Here is a 10,641-nt window from a genome sequence, read left to right on the forward strand (position 1 = left end):
GCTATAGTGATGGTCTTCATATCAACAGTAGGAGCTAAACTGAATCCATTTCGGGAAAATTACTTATGATCTTTTATTTTAGAAAAACATACTGATTTAAAATCTTAAGGTACTTCCTCTATTGTATAATTCTCTTCTATTTACTTTTTGCACCATTTCCTCCCCCAACCTTGCCCCAGGAACGTGCATAATACCCAGGATCAAGACTGGACTTGCAGATTTGGTTAGAGTTGAAGAACTTTATTAAGCCTTATAATTAAAGTTGGCTTTTAAAATTGTTTGCACTATTGAGAGGCCATTTAAGAATGTTTCCATAAGGTAGCTCAATACCAGACAATTCAAGTATTCATTAGCAGCTTATTAAGTGAGAAAAGTGCAAAATAAATTGCAAATTTATTCCGAGATCTGAGAGATTTAGAGTCAAATGAGGGAGGGGGGGGGGCAGAATTAAATTGGACATATTTGATATTTTAACAAGAATAATCCAGAATAAAAATACAGGAAACAGCAGCAACAACAACAACAATAACAAGAAACCCACCAAGGCTCCCACTGGCCTAAGATGAGACAATCTGAATATTAAAAGAGAATAATAATGCCTATAATGGATTTAAAAACATCAAATATATGCACAAAAGTGCTGAGTTTCCAATACTAACAAAAGCCACTAACTTATTAACCATTTTTGGAAGTTGCCAGGTCACCAACTATGAAATGGATAAAATAATCAAGACTTTTCCTGCCTTTCCTGTACAAACTGTATTTCAGGATAACCAAATAGATAATGAGGGTACATTCTTCTTTACAGAATTCCAACTAATAAGTGCACTAATTAGCATAAGAATGCTAAAATCAGAAAATTTCTGTGTTATAACCCCAAAATAAATCATGAATTTAGGAAATAACAACCAATGAATGTTAAATATTGACTAGGAATATAATAATAGAGGAATTAAGATGAAACCAACTGAAATTACTGATTAATCTTAATATTATTAAATGTGGGATAAATGAGAAGCATCATTTACTGTTGTCTTTCAGGTCCACATCCATACTTCCTATAATTTGTTCTCTGATTCTGAGGTTGGGCTCTGGAAAAAATATTCTCTTTCCATAAATGAGTCCCTGATAGATTTCACCAATAAGAGCCATTAGAGATTTGGAGGGTATGAAAAGGACAGAAATGGGATTATTCCTTTCCATTTTTCCTTTTCTTGCCTGGACTGCCCTAACCATGGCCCTTCCTCCTGGTGGCAACCATTCCCTCCCTTGTGTAACACTCAAAAAGTCTAATCTCACTCATCTCTGCAGAGATACCAGCAGTAGCCTAGGGGCACCCCTTCCTCAGAGGTTTCACTTTCAACTCTGGGAGGTCCCTCCGCTGAGTTTAAAGATACCAGTTCAATTTTGTTCCCTCAGCTTTAGGGAAGTTAACTTTAGGGAAGTTCCTTCAGTTATCATCTTTTGGTTTTTTCAGTGCTTTTTATTTACTCTTTCAGATATCCCACACCTGTATAACCAATCCCTTAAATAAAATCTCCTCTTGAAGTACTTAGTGTGGTTTGTTTTCCCAAGTAGTCCTTGGCTCATAACAGGCATTAAGTGATGCAATAGGAAGTGCACTGCACCACCTATGAAGTATTTTTATTTTAAATCAGGTTTATTGAGGCATAATTTACATGGAATAAAATTCACCAATTATAATTATATAATTAGATTACAGTCCAGTAACCATGACCACAACTATATAGAAAACATTTTCATTACCCCAAAAAGTTCCCTGGGTCAGTCCCTCAGTAGAAAATCTCCTTTCTCCACTCCTGGCTCCAAGCCACTACTGATCTGATTTCTGTTGCTATAGCTTTGTCTCTTCCAGAATTTCATATAAATGGAATCATTTAGTGTGTGACTTTTTGTAACTGGATGCTTTCTCTCAGCACAATGTTTCTGATATTCATCCATTCTGTTGCATATTTTTTCCTTTTTATTCCATTTTATGAATATGCCACAATCTGTGCATTCATTAACTGAGAGAAATTTGGGTTGTTTCAAGTTTTTTAAATTGATTAGTTAGTTAATTAATTATGTTTATTTATTTTTGAGAGAAAAAGAGCGTGAGTGGGGGAAGAGCAGAGAGAGGGAGACACAGAATCTGAAACAGGCTCCAGGCTCCAAGCTGTGAACACAGAGCACAATGCGGGACTTGAACTCAGAAACGTCCAGATCATGACCTAAGCCGAAGTCAGATGCTTAATCAACTGAGCCACCCAGGTGCCCCAGATTGTTCCAAGTTTTAAGCTATTATAAATGAAGCTCCTATGAACATCTGAGAACAATTTTTTTGTGAAAATATGTTTTCATTTCTCTTGACAAATACTAGGAGAGGAATGGTTTGGTTAAAGGGTAAGTGTAGGTTTATAAGAAACTGTCAAGTGCTCTTCAAAGTGGTTATACCATTTTACGTTTCAACAGCAAAATGTATGAAAGTGCCAGTTGCTCCACATCATTGTCAGCACTTGGGATTCTCATTTTTTAAGATTTCAGTCATTCCAGTGAGTATGTAGTGGAATATGACTGTGATTTTGGCTTGCGTTTTCTTAAGAACGAACAGTGTTGAGCATCTCTGTATGTGCTTATTTGCCACTTGTGTATCTGCTTTGGTGAGGTGTTTATTCAAAATGTTTTCCCATTTTTAATTTCATTTTTAAGTAATCTCTACCCAACATGGGACTCAAGTTCATGACCCTGAGATCAAGAGCCACATGCTCTACCAACTGAGCCAGCCAGGTGCCCCTCTTTTGCCCATTTAAAAAATTCTAGTTTTTTTGTCCTCTTATTTTTGAGTTTTAACATTTATTTTTATATTCTTGATACAAATCTTTAATTAGATATATATTTTCAAATATTTTGTCCTTTCCTTTTTCTTATCTATGTCTTTACAATAATCAAAAGTTTTAAGGTTTGGTGAAGTTTAATTTATCACTTTTTACATTTTTTAAGGCTTTTTATGTCCTACTTAATTAAATAGGACTCAACTCAAGGTCACAAAGATTTTCTTTAGTGTTTTTTTCTATGGCTTTATATAGTTTTAGATACATTTATGTATGGGATCTGTTTCAGGTTGATTTTGTATATTGTGTGAGGCATGGGTTGAGGTTCATTTCTTTTTGCATTTGGATTTATAGTTGCTCCACTTTTACTCCCACTGAATTACCTTGATACCTTTGGTGAATTGACCATATATTTGTAGACCTATTTCTGAACCATTTATTCTGTTTCATTAATCTATGTCTATCCTTACTTCAATGCCACAATGACTGTCTTGATTACTGTAGCTTTACAATAAATCTTGACCCAAGTAGTTATAGTCTTTTATTATTTTTGTTTCATTTTGTTTTTGAAAAATGACCCAATTTCTCATCCAAAAGGAGAAGAAAAATTGTTACATAATAAAAGACATAAGAGACATAAAATCACCCCTCCCGTTGAAAATGTTAACTTAGGAAAATGTCTAATGAAGATATTTATTTTTGTTTATTCAGTCATTCATTCTGATATCTCTTTCGTTATGAGCCCTTTTCCTTTAATTGCTCTAATTTTGCCTTTAAAATAAATAGGAAACATCCATAACCCAACTTATTAACCTGGGTCTTTTTTTTTAGCTTTATTGTGAAGAATCATTATTAATAAGATTCTGGATGGGAGATAAGGTAGTGCCATAGTAGAAGGACCCTAGGCTTGCCTTGTCCTCAAACACAGCTAGATAGCTACCAAATCATTCTAAATACCCAATAAATTAACTTACAGACTGACAAAATGAATTGCACAATTAGATGGAGAGAAGTCCACATCATGGAAGGTAAGAAGTGCAGAGATATGGTGTGGAGGAGAAATGGCTCATGAGTGTTCTGGAGGGGAGCAAGCCCTCATCATAGAGAAAGGCATGAGAGAAGAGTGCACAGGGAGTCACACAAGAACACTTCTCCAAAGCTACTAATTAGCAAAATGAAAGGGGCTGATTTTCATGAGATTTTGTAACCAGTGGGGCGCAAAGACTGGAATTCTAGAAGTTCCTGGGCTTGACTGGGATAGAGCCCTGAGGGTGCTGCCGTATTCCTGGAGAGAAGTCATGAAAGCAACCCAGGGGACAGATGGTACAATCTGAGGATCACCTAAGGCACACAAGGAGAGACTCTTTGCTCTTCTTGGAGTGCATCTGTGAGAGGTAGGGTTCACAGACACACCTCCCCAGGGACAAAAGAGCCAGCTGGTTCCATTTTCCTCCCCTGCCCCTCAGCATAGGCTCAGAGACGAGACACCTGCTGAAGGCTGTTCACAAGGATATGGCTCTTTACCCTGCTTTGTACCAAATCCCATACACTGTGCTCTGGCATGACTGCCCTTCTCAGTCAAACCTGCATCAGTCCCAGCATGGTGAGACCCTCCCCCAGAGGACTAGCACAGGCCTCCACCATACCACATCCCTAAAGTTTGGAGTTTTAAAAGTCAGCAGGCTCGGCTGGGATAGAGCCCAAAGTGCACTGTGCTGCTCCAGGCAGGCAAGCAACCCCAAGATAGAGAGCATGAAAACAATAATCTGAAAAATGCCTGGGATGTGTGAGGGGAAATTATTCATTCTTTTGGGACCTCTTCTTCATAAAGCCATTACTCTCAGGAGCAGGAAACACAATTGGCTTTTTTTTTTTAACCCACAGAAGACAGAGACCTAGACAAATGCCAAGAAATAGGAATTCATCCCAAAATAAAGAACAAGAAAAAGTCACAGCTACGGATACAACTGAAACAGATATAAGTACTAGGAGTGATGGAGAATTTAAAGCAAGAATGATAAATCTCCTAGCCAGGCTAGAGAAAAGTATGGAAGACATCAGGAAACTCTTAATGCAGAGTTAAAAAAAAAAGTCAGAAATGAAAAATGCAATAACTGAGATTCGAAACCAACTGGATATAGCGACGACAGGACTGAAGAAGCAGAGGAATGAATAAGAGATATGTAAGACAGAATAATGAACAATAATAAACTAAACAAAAGAGAGAAAGAAGAATTATGGATCATGAAAACAGACAAGGAATTCAGGAACTCCATCAAGCATAACATTAGTACCATATGAGTCCCAGAAGAGAAGAAAGAGAAAGGGGGGGCAGAAGGTTTAGTTGAGGAAATAAGAGCTAAAAAATTCCCTAATCTGGGGAGGGAAACAGACATCCAAGTCCAGAGGCACAGAGAACTCCCATCAAAATCAATAAAAGCAGGCCAACACCACGACATATTGTAGTTAAATTTGCAAAACATAGTGATAAAGGAAAATCCTAAAAGCAGCAAGACAAAAGAAGTCCCTAAGTTATAAGAGAAGACCCATAAGGCTAGCTGCAGATCTCTCCACAGAAACCTGGCAAGCCAGAAGAGAGTGACATAATATATTCATCATGCTGAATGGGAAAAATCTGCAGCCAAGAATATTCTGTCTATCCAGCAAGGCTATCATTCAGAATAGAAAGAGAGATAAAGAATTTTCAGAGAATTTTGGTTTTGGAGGAAAAACAAAAAAAGGAGTTTGCAACTGCTAAACTAGTCCTGCAAGAAATATTAAAGAGAACTTTTTGAGTGGGAAGCAAAGACCAAAAATGACAAAGACTAGAAAGGAACAGAGAAAATTTCCAAGAACAATGACAAAATAAGTAATAAAATGGCACTAATTATATATCTATCAATAATTACTCTGATGTAAACAGACTAAACATTCCAATCAAAAGACATAGGATGTCAGAATGGATTAAAAACAAAAGAAACAAACAAACAAGCTACATCCATATGCTGCCAACAAGAAACTCATTTTAGACTTACAAGGATTGAAAGTAAGGGGATGGAGAAAAATTTATGATGCAAATGGAAGTCAGAGTAGCAACACTTATATCAGACAAACTAGATTTAAAACACTGACTATAAAAAGATGAAGAAAGGCACTATGTGATAACAAAGGACACTATTCAACAAGAAGATCTAACAATTATAAATATTTATGCCCTCAACTTGAACACCCAAATATGTAAAACAATTAATAACAAACATAAAGGAACTCATTGATAATAATGCAATAATAGTAAGGGGACTTTAACACCAAACTTAAACAGTGGACAGATCATCTAAGAAGAAAATCAACAAGGAAACAATGGCTTTGAATGACACACTGGACCAGATGGACTTAACAGATATATTTAGAACATCCCATACTAAAACATCAGGATACATATTCTTTTCAAATGCACACGGGACATTCTCCAGAATAGATCACATGCCAGCTTACAAATCAAGCCTCAACAGGTACAAAAAGACTGAGATCATACCAAACCAAAAACTATGAAACTGAAGTCAACCAAAGAAAATAATTGGAAAGACCACAAATACATGGAGGTTAAACAACATGCTACTAAAGAATGAATGGGCCAGCAAAGAAATCAAAGAATAAATTTAAAAAATACATGGAAACAAATGAAAATGAAAACATGACAGTCCAAAACCTTTGGGATGCAGCAAACATAGTCATAAGACAAAAGTGTATAGCAATACAGGCATACCTCAAGAAATAAGTGAAATTTCAAATAAGCAACCTAACCTTACACCTAAAGAAACTAGAAAAAGAACAACAAATGAAGTCTAAAGCCATCAGAAGAAAGGAAATGATAAGTATTAGGGGACAAATAAATGATACAGAAACTAAAAACAAAAAACATAAAAACAAAAACAAAAACCCAAGCAACCCTCCCCCCCACCCCCAAACAGTAGAACAAATCAATGAAACTAGGAGCTGGTTCTTTGGAAAAATTAATAAAATTGACACACCTCTGGACAGAATTATAAAAAAGAAAAGAGAAAGGACCCAAATAAATAAAATCACAAATGAGAGAGGAAAAAAATCACAACCAACACCACAGAAATGCAATTATAAGAGAATATTATGAAAAATTATATGCCAACAAATTGGGCATTTTGGAAGAAATGGACAACAAATTAGTAGAAACTAATAAACTATCAAAACTGAAAAAGGAAGAAATAGAACTCTTGAACAGACCAATAACCAGCAAAGAAATTGAATCAGTAATCACAAATTTCCCAACATACAAAATTCCAGAGCCAGATGGCTTCACAGGGGAATTCTACCAGACAATTAAAGAAAAGTTAATACCTATTTTTCTCAAACTGTTCCAAAAAATAGACATGGAAGTAAAACTTCCAAATTCATTCTAGGAGACCAGAATTACCCTGATTCCAAAACTAGGCAAGACTCCACTAAAAAAAAAAAAAGAACCACAAGGCCATATCCCTGATGAACATGGATGCAAAAATCCTCAAAAAAATATTGACAAACTGAAATCAGCAATACATTAAAAAAATTATTCACCACAATCAAGTGGGATTTATTCCCAGGTTACAAGCGTGGTTCAATATTTGCAAATCAATCAACATGACACATCACATCAATAAGAGAAAGGATAAAAACCATATGATCATTTAAATAGTTGCAGAAAAAGCATTTGACAAAGTACAACTTTCATTCATGATAAAAACTCTCAACAAAGTAGGTTTAAGAGAACATACCTTAAAGCTCTTATGTGAAGTAAAGCCCTTATATGAATAAAGCCCTTAAGTGAAAAATCCACAGTGAACATCACACTCAATGGGGAAAAACTGAGGGTTTTCCCTTTAGGTCAGGAACAAGACAGGGATGTCCACTCCCACCACTTCCATTCAACACAGTACTGGAAGTCCTAGCCAACTAGAAATTAGACAACCAAAAGAAAAAAAAAAAAAAGGAATCCAAATTGCTAAGAAAGACGTAACACTTTTATTATTTACAGATAACATGATGCTATATATAGAAAACCCTAAAGACTCCACCAAAAAACTACTAGAACTAATCAATAAATTCAGTAATAATGATGCAAAGTAATGGAAAGACATTCCATGCTTATGGGTTGGAAAATCAAATCAAATTGTTGCAGGATTCTTTTACCACAATACCCAGGATTCATTGTCTCGCTGCTCTGAATAATGAAGATGTGGACACAAAATGAGGAGAAGGCAAAAATTTAATAGAATATTATTATTAGAAAAGAAGAATAGTAGGAAAGCTCTTTTTATAGAGAGGAGACATTCAAAAGTGAATGCCTGAGGACTATAGGCAAGGGTCCTTGTTTTGTAAGGTTCTAGTCAGCCCTCTCCCTTCCCTTCCCCCTTGTTCCTTCTCAGCTTTAGGTGCTGGGTTGTCCATTCCTTGGCTCCTTTTCATTGAATGAGAGGTGGTCTATGGTCATATGCAGGTCTTTTGTCAAATTCCTGAGGGAAACCTGAGGGGGAATAGGTAGGGTCTGTTACATTCTTTTTTTTTTAAATTTTTTAAAATTTAATGTTTATTTATTTTGAGAGAGAGACAGAGAGAGAGAGAGACAGAGAGAGAGAGAGAGCACCAGGGAGGGGCAGAGAGAGAGAGGGAGACACAGAATCTGAAGCAGGCTTCAGGCTCTGAGCTGTCAGCACAATAGCCCGACATGGGGCCTGAACTCATAAGCTGTGAGATCATGACCTGAGCTGAAGTTGGATGCTCAACCCACTGAGCCACTCAGGTGCCCTGGGTCTGTTACTTTCTTAAGAGGAACTTTAGCCTGAGGGGTTTTGCTGTGGTCAGACACTCCCAGCATCATTCCAAAATATGTGTTTTCCCCACCCAGGGACCTCAGGCCCTAATCTTTCCCTCTCTGTCTACTGAATTCTGTCTTCTCCTATCATAATATGTTGTTAAAATGTCTATACTACTGAGAGCAATCGACAGATTTAATGTAATTCCTATCAAAATACCAATAACATTTTTCACAGGAGTGGAACAAATAATCCTAAAATTTGTATGGAACCACAAAATATTCTGAATAGACAAAGCAACCTTGAAAGTGAAGAACAAAACTGGAAGTATCACAATTCCAGGTTTCAAGTTATACTATAAAGCTATAGTGATCAAAACAGTGTCAGGGCCCCTGGGTGGCTCAGTTGGTTAAGAATCTGACTTCGGCTCAGGTCATGATCTTGAGGTTCCTGAGTCAAGCCCTGTATCAGGCTCTGTGCTGACAGCTCAGAGCCTGGAGCCTGCTTTGGATCCTGTGTCTCCCTCTCTCTCTGCCCCTCTTCCACTCATGCTCTGTCTCTCTCAAAAATGAAAGAAAATATATTTTTTAAAAAAAACAGTATGGTACTGGCACAAAAATAGACTCATAGATCAATGAAACATAATAAAATACCTAGAAATAGGCCCACAGCTAATCCTTGATGAAGCAGATGATCAGCTAATCCTTGATGAAGCAGAAATGAATATCCAATGGGAAAAGGACAGTTTCTTCAACAAATGGTGCTGGCAAAACTGGTCAGCTACATGCCAAACAGTGAAACTGGACCACTTTCTTACACCATACACAAAAATAAATTCAAAATGGAAGAAATACCTAAATGTGAGATCTCATACCATAAAAATCCTAAAAGAGAACATAGTAATATTTCTGACATAAGCCTTAGCAACATTTTTCTAGATACATCTCCTGAGGCAAGGGAAACAAAAGCAAAAATAAACATTGGAACTACATCAAAATTAAGTTTCTGCACAGTGAGGGAAACAATCAGCAAAACTAAAAGGCAACCTTTTCGAGAAGATACTTGCAAATGAGATATCCGATAAAGGGTTGGTATAGAAAATATACTAAGAAATGATACAACTCAAAACGCCAAAAACAAATAATCCAATTTTGAAAATTTAATCCAATTAATAATCCAATTAAAAAAACAATTAAAAATTAAAAATAATCCAATTAAAAATAAAAACATGCTGCTGAAATTAAAAATCCAATTAAAAAAAGAATTGAACAGATATATTTCCAAAGAAGACATCCAGACACATAAAAAGATGTTCAACATCACCCTGATGATCACATCAGGGAAATGCAAGTAAAAACCACAATGAGCTATCACTTCACATCAATCATAATGGCTAAAATCAACAACACAAAAACAACAGCCATTTGTGAGGATGTGGAAAAAAGGGAACTCTCTTGCAGCATTGGTGCAAACTGGTGCACCCACCCTGGGAAAACAGTATGGAGTTTCCTCAAAAAACTAAAAATAGAACAACCCTAGTACTCAGCCATTGCACTACTAGGTATTTACCCAAAGGATACAAAAACACTAATTCAAAGGGCTATCCACATCTTAATATTTATACCAGCATTATTTATAATAGCCAAATTATGGAAACAGCCCAAGTGTTCATCAACTGATGAAAGGATAAAGAAGAAGTGATTTTATATCAATTCAGTCACAAAAAACAATGAAATCTTGCCATTTGCAATGACATAGATGGAGCTAGAAAGTATTATGCTAAGTGAAATAAGTCAATCAGGAAAAGACCGATACCATATGATTTCACTCAAATGTGGAATTTAAGAATAAATTCCACTCATATGTGGAATAAAGAAAAAGAGAAAGGCAAACCAAGAAGCACTTAACTCTAGAAAACAGACGATGGGTACCAGAAGGGAGGTGGGTGGAGGAATGGGTGAAATAGGTGATGAGAATTGAAGAGT

This window comes from Prionailurus bengalensis, chromosome D4, assembly GCF_016509475.1.
Source record: "Prionailurus bengalensis isolate Pbe53 chromosome D4, Fcat_Pben_1.1_paternal_pri, whole genome shotgun sequence".
Taxonomy (NCBI): domain Eukaryota; kingdom Metazoa; phylum Chordata; class Mammalia; order Carnivora; family Felidae; genus Prionailurus; species Prionailurus bengalensis.